The sequence below is a fragment of the Gopherus evgoodei genome, chromosome 21, assembly GCF_007399415.2.
Source record: "Gopherus evgoodei ecotype Sinaloan lineage chromosome 21, rGopEvg1_v1.p, whole genome shotgun sequence".
NCBI lineage: Eukaryota > Metazoa > Chordata > Testudines > Testudinidae > Gopherus > Gopherus evgoodei.
Window position 1 is genome coordinate 8,791,744 of NC_044342.1, and position 13,681 is coordinate 8,805,424.

At 41.2% G+C, this 13,681-nt stretch overlaps 1 pseudogene; it reads left to right on the forward strand.

The window, feature by feature from the left end:
- Positions 1 to 11,430: 11,430 nt before the first annotated feature.
- On the forward strand, positions 11,431 to 12,365 carry LOC115637917 (annotated as a pseudogene).
- Positions 12,366 to 13,681: the final 1,316 nt, after the last annotated feature.

Consider the following 13,681-nt stretch of genomic DNA (forward strand, 5'->3'; position numbering starts at 1 on the left):
ACATTTTTCTCCAAATGGATTATTCCCTGGGGAATATCTTTGCTCTCAAGAGACTATACAGTGCTAAAGAAACCAAGAGACAGCTCAGCATTACATAGCAATTTATCACATCGAACATAGTGTTGGTCTATTTTTTCTGAAATTTGTATTTCAATGAAATTTTTTCATTAAGATTTTGAACTTCAACAAATAAATCTGTGAATCTTGTGGAAAACAAAAATAAAAATAAATGAAATTACATTGCTCTCTCCTCCCATTGTTTCACCAGTTCTAATTGAAGTTTATCTGCAGTTCATAGACTCTCTCCTGTACACATTTTAATTGGAGTTGGTTGAAATATTCTGAGTTTCCCAAATATTTCTCCTCCCAATAGTTAATTACAGAAATGGGTAGAGGAACTGGGAAACATTTTGCCCTCAGTAGATTAGTTCAATTTTTTAGAAATTTCCAGATAAATTTCAAAAAATGCTTACAAAGGAATTTAAGACATCTCAAAAAGAATGTCAACAATCACTCTGTCCCATTTGTCAATCTTTTCTCATTCAGCAACATCTCAGTTCTAGACCAGAATATCTTTAATCATAAGATTGCACATGGGTCATCTGAAGTCTAAGAAGAAACCTCATAGACTCATAGACTCTAGGACTGGAAGGGACCTCGAGAGGTCATCGAGTCCAGTCCCCTGCCCTCATGGCAGGACCAAATACTGTCTAGACCAACCTCTATTGCTGAACAACTCATTTTTATCAGTCTCTGCTCCTGGGACATGCAAAATCATTAATCACAGCATCTTTCCCCTCAGGAATTCATTGTGAGTAAAGGCTACATCCAGTGTGATTTTTTTTCTCCCTCTCACGAGACCTAACTTTTAGGTATATAGAAAATAATTTGTATTCACAAAGCCTGAGTTAGGGGTCCAGGTTACCTACACAATGAGTGGAGGTATTTAGGTGCCACATAATAGGATCCACAAAAGCCAGGATGATGAGTGGGGAGCTGCCTAAACTAGCTAACAAGGGATACTGAATAGAGCACTGTGTGCTAAACCTTGCGCTTCAACAGAAACCTGGCACCTAGTTCCAGGCTGAAGTGAAGTGGGTATATTTGGTTGGGGTCTACAGGAGGAACTGTCTCCTGGAGTTAGGTTCCTGAGGGAGTTCTTGCATGAAACAATGTAGGAGGAGTTGGTGCTGCAGCAGCCTCCTCATAACTTTTAGCTGGAGTCCCCCTAGTTCAGTTCTCCCTCTGTCTGATGAGGATAAGGTATTTGTAGAGGAGGTTTCCCACCTTACCAGTGAGTGCCTTAATCATTGAGCTGTGGGATATTCTGCTGGGGGATTCCCTCAGCCTTTCCTAGTGATTGAAGCTCTGCTTTACATAGATAATTAAAGAGTTGTCAGAGCAGGGCAGCTCGGTCCTGGGGCTGCCACCTTCCAGGGGTGAATACCAACCATCACATTATAGAGTCATTTTCACATGCTCTCTGGCCCAGTTAATATGCAAGCTTTTATTTAAAAAATGAAACAGCTGTAACAGGAGAGATTGAGGGGAACCTCTGTTGGAACATCCCGTAGTCCAGTGTTTAGGACACTGCCCTAAGAGGAAGGAGATACATGTTCAAATCCTTTCTACTTGTTGTTGGTTGTTAGCCAGTACAGTAGACAGTGATCAAACTGCACAAGAAATCCACAGACTCAGTTCAGAGGTGAAGGCACTCGGCTTCGTTAACAATAAACTTGGCCTGGTGCTAGTTCCCCGGTTACAGTTACAGTAAAGCACATATGCTCGTTACAATGGAAAAGCTCAGTGAGCAGCAGGACTTCCCACTCCCACCTAGGCCAGACTAAGCGTTAAGGTGAGGCATCCCAACACTTATAGACTGAGACAAGCAATCTGGGACAAACAATTTATGTGCCACATTACATGGTTCATGACTTTTGTTACCTCCTATTGTACCTTTCTCCTGATGTTTCAGATAACATGCCCCTATTCATCACTTCAGTCAAACCATTTGATCATGTTCTAGGCTGGGATGTTCTTGTGCTGGCCTGCTGGAATGTGTTTGTGTTTTAGTGATGTTAGCAATACCTGTGCCAAGTTCATGTACCGGACAGTGAACCTTCAATGAGACATCTGTTTTGTAATGGGCCAGACTTTTGTTCGTAGTCTGACTTTCGCTAACTTAGCCTTATATCAGCAGGGCATTACTTCAGGTCAGACTTAGGCCTCATGCCAGGCCCCATGTTTCAGGCTCTCTATTTCCACCACACTTGTGAGGTAGACGAGGATTAGAACAGCGGCTGAGCCCTATGGCAGCTGGGTATCCTAACGACTGCACTGAAAGTTATGAGGGACGTCCTCCTCCTTGGCTGTTTTGTGTGGAGTTAGGCAGCCAATGAGATGCCTACTGGATCGGGACCCACAGGCAACGTTGGTGAAGCTATGTCTGTCTTTCCCAGTTAGTGGGTCACGCTGGACCTTATGCACAACATAGTATTGATAGTACACAACATTTTTATTTAAAAAAAAAATGGAAAGATAAACAATTAAGATGGCAGACACTAAATGCATTAAAATCTGGCCAATTGTTAGATCTCAAAATGTAACTGGGAATCATCACTGAGTGAGAATGTGTGTAGCAGGGTTCCATACTAGTCGACATTTTTATCAATGACCTGGAAAAAAACCATAAAATCAGTACTGATAATATTTGCAGATGACACAAAAAATAGGAGAGTGGAAAATAATGAAGAGGATAAGTCATTGATTCTAAGAGGGCCAAATCTCTTGGTTAACAGTGCATAAGCAAATAATTTGCTTTTCAATATAGCTAAATGTAAATATATATTTCTGGAAACAAAGAATGTTGGCCATACTTACAGGATGGGGGACTCTATTCTGGGAAACAGTGACAAAGAAAAAATTGTGGTGGTTAAAGTAGAAAATCAGCTGAACATGAGCTCCCAGAGCAACGCTGTAGCCAAAAGAACTAATGTGATCCTGTGATGCATAAAAAAGGGAATCTGGAATAGGATTAGAGAGGTTATTTCACAATAGGAGTAGAGAGGTTACCATACTGGGGTATTCACTGCTGAAATATTGGGTCTAGTTCTTCTGCCCACAATCCCAGAAGGTTATTAATAAGTTTGAGAAGTTTCATAGAAGAGCTCTGAAAAGGATTAAAGGATTAGAAAACATGCCTTACAGTTATAGACTAAAGGAGTTCAATCTATTTAGCTTTAGAAAGAGAAAATGAAGGGATGACTTGATCACAGTGTACAAGTATCCACTGGGGGAACAAATATTTAATAATTGGCCCTTCAATTTAGAAGAAAAAGATATAACATGATGGAATGTCTTAAATCTAGACAACTTCAGACCAAAAGTAAGGCATACATTTTTAATAGAGCAATTAATGTTGGAACAATTAAGCAAGGTTTGTGAAGTATTATTCATAACTGACTATTATAAAATCAAGATTAGGTGTTTTTCTACAAGATCTTCTCTAGGAATTGTTTTGGGGAAGTTCTATGGCCTGTGCTCTACAGGTCAGACTAGGCAATCACAACAGTCCCTTCTGCCCTTGCAATATATTAATCCAGACTTGGAAAGACACCCAAGTGCTTATGGCCAGAGCCGGACAGATAGGAACCTAGGGAACTTTGAAACCAAAAACTGAGCTGCTGAGTAAGTTCACATTCCTGCAGGGTTACTCAGTGGTGAGTGAGGGATTTGTGAACACCTGTGGTAGATAAATTTGGGATGTAGGCACCTAATATGCACCTACGTCTCTTTGTGAGTCTATCACTTACTATTCCTCACAAGGAAGGATATGTGTGTTAGGGTAATATTTTCATGGTACCATTGGCTTTAAGTAACAGACAGACTTTCAAAGGCCTGGTCTACACTACGCATTTAAACCAATTTTAGCAGCGTTAAACCAATTTAACGCTACACCCGTCCACACAACGAGGCCTCATAAAGGGCTCTTTAAATCGGTTTCTGTACTCCTTCCCAAAGAGAGGAGTAGCGCTGAAATCGGTATTACCATATCGGATTAGGGTTAGTGTGGCCGCAAATCAACGGTATTGGCCTCCGGGCGGTATCCCACAGTACACCATTGTGACCGCTCTGGACAACAATCTGAATTCGAATGCAGTGGTCAAGTAGACAGGAAAAGCCCCACAAACTTTTGAATTTCATTCCTGTTTGCCCAGCGTGGAGCTCTGATCAGCACAGGTGGCGATGCAGTCCCAAATCCAAAAAAAGCTCCAGCATGGACAGTGCGGGAGATACTGGATCTGACCGCTGTATGGGGAGACAAATCTGTTCTATCAGAGCTCTGTTACAGAAGACAAAATACCAAAGAATTTTTAAAAAATCTCCAGGCTATGATACAGAGTCCACAGCACAGTGCTGTGTGACAAGTGTAACGGAAAGCCAAAGAATCAAATGGACGCTCATGGAGGGAGGGAGCGGGTACTGAGGACCCCAGCTATCCCACAGTCCCCAGCAGTCTCCGAAAAGTATTTGCATTCTTGGCTGAGCTCTCAATGCCTGTAGGGTCACACACATTGTCCGGGGTGCTTCAGGGTATAGCTCTTTAATTTAACACCCCCATGAAAGAAAAGGGGAAAAAATAGTTTCTTGACTTTTTTCAATGTCACCGTATGTCTACTGCATGCTGCTGGTAGACGCAGTGCTGCGGCAGTGAATAGCAGCATCCTCTCCCTTCCCTTCCCCGGTGGCAGATGGTACCATACAAAAGGACTGATAGTTGTCCTTGTCATCATCCTGTGAGTGCTCCTGGCTGGCCTCAGGTGAGGTCGGCCAGGGGTGCTTGGGTAAAAATAGGAATGACTCCCAGTCATTCCCAGTATATGGTACAGAATGGCTGCTAACCGTCTTCATCATAGCAACTGGGGGCTGAGCTCCATCAGCCCCCTCCCTTTCATGTGTAAAGAAAAGATTCTATAGTGCCTGGACTATCATAGCAGTGGGATGCTGGGCTCCTCTCCCCCGAACCGTTTAATGTCCTGCCTGGACTATCATAGCAGCTGGAGGCTTCTCCCCCACATTTTATCTGACTAACAAGTCAGTGTTCTTATTCCTGCATTCTTTATAACTTCATGACACAAATGAGGGGACTCTGCAACAGTAGCCCAGGAGGGTTGGGGGAGCAGGGAAGCAACAGATGGGGTTGTTGCAGGGGCACCCTCTAGAATGGCATGTAGCTCATCATTTCTGCGGGATCTGACACAGAGCGGCTGTGCTCTCTGGTTCTCTGGTACACTGGTTCTGTAGTACACTTGCACCATATTCTAGGTAGGACTGACTCTATTTTTAGAGACAATAAAGGCAGGATTGACTCAGGGAGTCATTCCCATTTTTGTCTTTGCACCCCCGGCTGACCTCAGCCAGAGCACCCATGACAGCAGCAGTCGGTACAGAATGACTGATAACTGTCATCTCATAGCCAATTTACAATGGCATGGCAGACGGTACAGAACAACTGATAACCATCTCTGCTGTCTTGCAAAGGCAAATGAATGCTGCTGTGTAGTGCTGCAGTACCGCATCTGTTAGCAACATCCAGTAGACATACGGTGACAGCAAAAAAAAGCTGAACAGAATCCATGGTTGCCATGCTATGGCGTCTCCCAGGGCAATCCTGGGGAAAAGGGCGCAAAATGACTGTCTGCTGTTGCTTTCACGGAGGAAGGAATGAGTGACGACATTTACCCAGAATCATCCGCAACACTGTTTTTGCACCATCATGCATTGGGGGTCTCAACCCAGAATTCCAATGGGCGGGGGAGACTGCGGGAACTATGGGATAGCTACGGGATAGCTACCCACAGTGCAACGCTCCAGAAATCGATGCTAGCCTCAGACCATGGACGCACACCACTGAATTAATGTGCTTAGAGTGGCCGCATTCACTCGACTTTATACAATCTGTTTTACAAAACCGGTTTATGTAAAATCGGAATAATCCCGTAGTGTAGACATACCCAAAGGTGTTCAGGTGCCTAATTCTCAGTTAAATCACTGGGAGTTAGGCACTTAAATACCTTTAAAAACCATGGCCCTGGGTGCCTAAATCACTTTCACACATGATATTTAAGCTGGCAAATCACTTAGATTATACAGCAAATGTTACCTCCATCATGAATAGGGGGGAAGGGTAGTAACCTTTGTGCAGTATCATAAAATCCCTCCTTGGCAGCTGTACTGAATTGCCTTACCTGTAAAGTGTTAAGCAGTTCAAATAACCTAGTTGGCATCTGATCAGAAGGACCAATGAGGAAAGAAGATACTTTCAAATCTGCGGGGGAAGGATTTGTTTTTTGTTGTTCTTTTTTGTTGTTCCCTCTCTGGAGGGAGGGAGAAGCCAAGCAGGTATAATATCTCCTAAAAATATACCTGGAATAATCCAACGAAAACCACAGAAACTGTGAGTAGGGCAAGGAAATGCATTAGATTAGCTTTTGTTTTGGTTTGTGAATTTTCCTATGCCACAGAGGTAGTTTTATTCCTGTTTTTGTAACTGTGAAGCTGAGCCCAGAGGGGAATCCTCTGTGCTTTAAATCTTTTTATTATCCTGTAAAGTTACTTTCCATCCTGATTTTGCAGGTGTGATTCTTTTATTTTTTTCTTTATAAATAAAGTTCTTTTAAGAAATTGATTGATTTTTAGTGTCCTGAAGACAAAGGTCTGGTCTATGTTCACATTGTTAAGACAATTAGTTGGTATATTATTCTCAAGCGTCCCCAGGAAAGGAGGTGAAGGGGTTTGGGGGGTTATTTTGGGGTGATAAGGATTCCAAGTGACCCTTCCCTGAATTTTTGTGTAAATCACTTGGTGGTGGCAGCAATGCCGTGCAAGGACAAGGAAAGGAATTTGTGCCGTGGGGAAGTTTTAACCTAAGCTGGTAAAATATAAATTTAGGGGGTCTTTCACGCAGGTCCCAACATCTGTACCCCAGAGTTCAGAGTAGAGGGGGGAACCCTGACATCCCCTATTAATTAGGTTCAGATAAGGTTAATCTTATTCACACTGAAAATAACGGGGCTTCTGTCAATGAAGGAACTATTCATTGTGTTTTAGGAATCTTCCCTTTGCCCCGGTGGAGCCGTCATTTACTGAAACCATTATGAGCTCAGTCCTGTAACTGTGATGTGTCACAACAATTCTGCCCTTGTCCTTGGGTGGAAATTGTATACACTCAATGGTATTTTGCTGAAGGCAGCCTGCATTTGGACCAAATCCTGAGGTCCTTGCTTAGTTATGAGGGATGAAAATTGGAAGTGTCCATGGCATTTAGGAGCTTAAGTGACAGCTGGATATCTGTCCAAAGACATCGAAATTCAATGCCATAGTCTATCTTTTTGAAGTAATTAGATGTTTGACACTGATTTCAATGGGAGGAAGATTATTTGTTTAACAGTTATGTTATGGCTTCATATAATGGGTCCTCAGAGGTATAGCAAAACCACGTCCCTGGGGCTTCTAAAGAAGCTGTTAAATAGTACAGTTCCATCTGTGACTGAATTCTTTGATAATCACAGAGAAGGCTACAGAGTAGGTGAGACATTTTTTGACTTGACTAGAAATATGTTAATTTCCTCCGGATTATTCTAAAAGAGCTGACTCTAGAGGAGGCATGTTAAATTCCTATTATTTCTTAAATGGAAATGTACTCTATTTTAAAGTTTAAAGCTGTGATAATTATATCCTACTGTATCTAAAGTCACAAGTGACTCCATTGCTGTTAACAGCAGAACGAGTGGAAAATATTCCAGAAGAACAATTTGCCATTAGAAAATGCTGATTTGATTAAATCAAAACATTTTACATGGAAATATATATTGCTTAGGTCTAAATGTTGATAGAATGTTATCTGAAAGTTTTGGCTATTCTATTTTAGTCAAAATGATACCATAGAAAGATATTATTCGAACATGCCAAAATGATATTTTGCTACCTTTTTTAAATGAAATATTCCATGTGTTTATAAGGTTCCAACAAATTATTTTTGGAATATTTAATTTTTTAAAAATAACCTATTGGTTCATCCTAATTTATAATCAAACGAAATTTTGAAATCTTACCTTTCCCCTGGGATATACATTTTGTTTTTTGAGCAAATGTAGTTAATAATATGTAAAAGGCAAATGGATTGCTCGACTCTGATCTCATTTCCCTGAGTTTACACCGATGAAACTACATTGATATCAGTGAAATGACTGTGCAGATGAGAAGATGGTATAGTTGTTTAGTCACCATAGCTTTCCTTCTGTTTTTTATCAGTCATTGCATTGATTGCAATAATTTATACAAGGATAAACTGGGATATCGGTGGTTATTCAAGATTTACTTCCATGTTAGAGAGAGGAGAATCATGCCCTAAATAACTGTAATTTGAGAAAGAGATTTCAGAGACTGTCAACAAATTTATTCTATAAAAATTCATGCTTGTATAACGCTGATAGACGCCAGTTGTCAGGATTGAACTTGGGATCTCTGGAGCTTAGTGCATGAGCCTCTACCGCAGGAGCTAAAAGCCACGCGCCTTTTAGCTAGGGCTGTAGAGCAAACTTATTAATTTCGTTCTCACACTCTAAGTGGTCTCAGTGCCACTAGATGGGACAGAACACCATACCTAGGAGGTGTGTGGGTTAGACTTGGACTTTCAGTGGAGCCTAAGGGTGTTAGGCACCCATCTCAACTTCAGGGAGGAACAGACCTCATATGATTTTATAAATAAAATAAAAACTGCCCTCAATTATACTTATTCCTTCGTGATGTTCAAATTCAGGATGACAATAATCATTTACTAGCATCATCTAGATGTTCTACATAGGCACAGACACATGTTGTGATCTTCCTTACTGTAGCACAACATTGGTGCTTCTCACTTGGCTCCAGTGAAGCTACTCCTGATATATCCTAGTGTAAGTAAGCTCAGCTTAAAAAAAAGCAAGTAAGGGGGCAATGATAGAGGTCTACACAATCATGAATGTTGTGCACTAAGCAAAAAGAGAAGTGATATTTACCCCTTCACATAACACAAGAACCAGGGGCCGCCCAATGAAATTAACAGGCAGTGGGTTTAAAACAAACAAAAGGAAATACTTCACACACTGGACAGTCAACCTGTGGAACTCATTGTCATGGAATGTTGGGAAGATCAAAAGTATAACTGGGTTAAAAAAAGAATTAGGTAAGTGCATGGAAGATAGGTCCATCAGTGGCTATTAGTCAAAAATGTTGAAGGATACAGCCCCATGCTTGGGATGTCCCTAAGCCAAATTTGGGACTAGAATATAGGGAAGTGGTGGGCAACCTTTGGCGTGGGCCACACACAGCCCTTCAGGGTAATCTGCTGTCAGGCTGCAAGATAGTTTGTTTACATTGACCGTCCTCAGGTATGGCCTCCCGCAGCTCCCAGTGGCCACGGTTAATCATTCCCAGCCAATGGGAGCTGCAGGAAGTGGCGTGGGCCACAGGGACATGCTGGCCACTGCTTTCCGCAGCTCCTATTGGCCAGGAATGGCAAACTGTGGCCACTGATAGCTGCGGGCAACCGTGCCTGCGAATGATCAATGTAAACAAACTGTTTCATGGCCCACCATCAGATTACCCTGAAAGGCCATGTGCAGAGGTTGCCCACCGCTGATATAGGGGATGCATCACTTCTTAATAGCCCTGTTCTCTTCATTTCATCTGAATAATCTGGAACTGACCGTTGTTAGAAAAGGAGATATTGGGGTAGATGGACTTTTGGTCTGTCTCAGTATGATCCTTCTCATGTTCTTTTGTAAAAGTGAAATTGGTGGAAATCAAGCGGATTAGAAAAGATTTAACATATGGGAAAAAGAGAAACATAAATGGGTAGATAAAGTGGGGTATAAATGTTACCCAGGGTGTTCAGAACCCACAGCAGTGGCGACCTAATTATTTCACTCCAAGTGGTGACAGGAATAAATCAATCGGAACACACCAGTTCATCTGATCAAAAGATTAAAGCAAGTAAGCGTGCTTTTGTCTAAAACTGCAGTTTATTAGATTTAAGCGCACAGAAATAAGCAATAGGTTTAGAACATCCCAGCTATTTACCTACTTTCTGAGAGATGGTATTGAGTATTCAACCGTGGGTCAGCGCTGGCCAAACACCTCACTGACAGGGAGTAAATGTATCAGGAAAATTGTCTCCCCAAGGATAGCTACAGAGGACTGCTCCAAAGTACACCATTATCTAGACTTTTTATAACTAACTTCTACAGAACACATAGGTCATAATGACCATTACTGGATCATCACTTTCCCTAACTTTCAATAAATTTCTAATATCAGAGGCACCTAGACTCAAGGCTCTCCATTCACGCATCTTCTTCAGTCTATTTACTTTTCTATCCCATCTTCCCAGTCTGATTAGCACTAACTGTAGCAAGTTTTAACCTTCCTCTAAAAGCCTGTTTTTAAATTAACCCTTAACTATGTGTCCTATTTCAGTAATTCATGGCAGCTGATTGCACATAATATGGATGTAATTAGCTTGATCAGATTCTGGAGTATACACACCTCTCAAATCCAAGGTAACACAAACAGAGGTGAAGGCGTGAAGAAAGAGCAGACAAAGTAAATGAGATGAGGATTATGGGCAATGAAGTCAATGGACTGTTGTCGGTCTCATGGAAAAGAGAGGAGAAGCAGACCATCTCTGCAGCACAGTGCATAACATAACTCCTCATATGTTTTCCATGTAGTTAGATGGAATTGCCACGCAGTGAAATTATGATAAGTGAGTCTATATTCTCAGATTATCTATATCAGTCTAACTTCAATGATTGTGCCACACACCAGCCAAGAATAACACAAATGGTGGTATATTAATTTTATGTTTCTTTATTTTAACATATGGCTCCAAGAAACTAGAATGCAGATTTTGATGTCTGTTCCATCAGTGCAAATCGATTGAAACTGATTCTGATCACACCAGTGTTTTATCCAATTATAAATTAATTGTTCTCAGTTACCCTCCTTCTGATGCTGGTATGAAACAGATAATTTCCATTGAGGTGAGAACCATACACCAATATAATGATAGTGTAATTGAGAGGAGAATGGGAACCGTTGACTTTAGTAAACTTGCTCAGGATTTATAGATTTATGACAGGAGAATCTGACCAAAATTATAATCGGCCTGAGCCATATAATATGGACAGAGTGATGGACGCATGGAGAAAAAGATGAAAAGACAGAGATAGATAGATAGATAGATAGATAGATAGATAGATAGATAGATAGATAGATAGATAGATAGATAGATAGATAGATTATGTCAATTTGTCTTGATTTAAAGTATCAAACTAACATGTCATTTTTTCTTTTTAATTCTCAAGATGAAATATGCTGAGGAAGAAAATGAGAAAACAGAGCTCTGTGACTGAGTTTGTCATACTGGGATTCTTTAATCACCCAGACACGAGTTTCATTTATTTTGTGTTATTTCTGTGCATTTACATCATCACAGTGCTGGGCAACATCCTCATCATTATCATCATCAATGTTGATCCGTCCCTTCACACCCCATGTATTTCTTCCTCAGGAACTTGTCCTTCCTGGAGATCTGCTACAGCTCAGCCACACTGCCCAAGGTATTGTCCAACCTTCTCTCAGAGAATAAAGCCATCTCCCTTGCTGGTTGTGCAATATAGATATATTTCTTTCTTTTCTTTGGTGTTACTGAATGCTGCCTCCTTGCATCTCTGGCGTATGACCGCTACAGTGCTATATGCAAACCACTGCAATACATGACCATCATGAATAAGAGGGTTTGCGTCCAGCTGACAGGTGGCTCCCGTATCTGTGGTACCCTGGTGGCTGTGGGGCACACAACCTTCGTCTTCACACTTCCTTTCTGTGGGTTCAATGTGATCAACCACTTCTTCTGTGAGATCCAGCCAGTGCTGAAGCTGGTGTGAGGGAACACCTACTGGACTGAGATCCAGATCTCTGTGGGTGCTGCCTTTGTCCTCATGATGCCTTTCATGCTGATCCTGGTGTCCTACATCTGTATCATCTCCACCATTCTTAAAATTAGGTCCGCCGAAGGCAGACGCAGAGCCTTCTCCACCTGCTCTTCACACCTCATTGTGATGATGTTGTTCTATGGGATGGCCCTTATCATGTACGTGCGCCCTAAGTCCAGTTTTTCTCCAGATGTGAACAAGTTACTCTCTCTGTTCTACTCAGTGGTGACTCAGATCCTGAACCCCATTATCTACAGCCTCAGGAACAAGGAGGTGAAAGATGCCTTGAGGAAAACAGGGATGAAGGTATTTCATCCACAAAAATAGATATTTTTTTCTCCAGCTAGATTATTCCCTTGGGAAATATCCCAGCTCTCAAGAGAATCTATATTGCTAAAGAGACCAAGAGATAGTTCAGCATTACAAAGAAATTTATCTAATCAAATGTACTGCTGGTCAACTTTTTCTGAAATTTGTATTAAATGACATTTTTTCATTACAATTTTGAATTTGAACAAAATAAATGAGGATTTTATTCTATTCCCTTCTGGCCTAAAAATATGAGAATCTTCTAGAAAAGAAAAGAATATGAAAGTACATTGCTTTCTCTTCCCATAGTCTGATGAGTTCTAATTCAAATATTTCTGCCTTTTATATAAAAATCTCCCATATTTCAAGTAGAGTTGATTGAAATTTTCTAAGTTTCCCAAATATTTCTCTTCTCAAATGCTAAAGACAAAAACATGCATTGGATAGAGTAGCTTGAAAATGTTTTGCTACTATTTTTTCACCCTCAGTAGAGGTAAGTAAATTTTTTAGAACTTTGTAATTAATTTCAAAAAATACTTTCCAAGAAATTTCAGATATCTAAAAAACCACATTATTATTCATTCTCTCCAAATTTTCAATACATTCTAATTCAGAAACATTTCAGTTCTAGACTAGAATGCCATTTATAATAGATCATACATGGGATATCTGAAGTCTAAGAGGAAATCTGCATTGCTGGTTATAGCATGTTTGTTGTTCTTTCATCCTGGAACATGGAAAACCATTAACCACAGCATTTTTTTTCACCACGAACTCACTGTTCATCAAGGGTACATCCAGTGTGAAGTATCCATCTCTTTCTCACAACACCTAATTTTTAAGTCCACAGAAAATCATTGGAATTCACAAAGCATGGGTTTGGGGTTCAAATTCCCTACACAATGAGGGGAGGGAGATAAGCACATGTGAATGGGATCCGCAAAAGCCAGGAGGTTGGGTGGGGAGCTGACTAAACTAGCTACAGGAAATCCTCATTTAAAGTCGGCCCGGTTAACGTTGTTTCAATGTTAAGTTGCTGATCAATTAGGGAACATGCTCGTTTATAGCTGTGTAATGCTTCCTCCTAAAATTGTTTGGCAGCTGCCTCTTTTGTCCACTGCTTGCAGGAAGCGCAGTCCATTGCAGCTAGCTGGTGGGTGGTTGGAACCAGGGTGGACCAGAAGCTCCCCTATCAGCTCCCCCTATCAGCTCTCCACTTCCCTAAGTTCCCTGTGCACAGGGCCGGTGCAAGGATGTTTCATGCCCTAGGCAAAATTTCCACCTTGCGCCCTTCCCCGTCCCCGAGCCTCCGCCCTGAGGCCCCAACCCCTGCA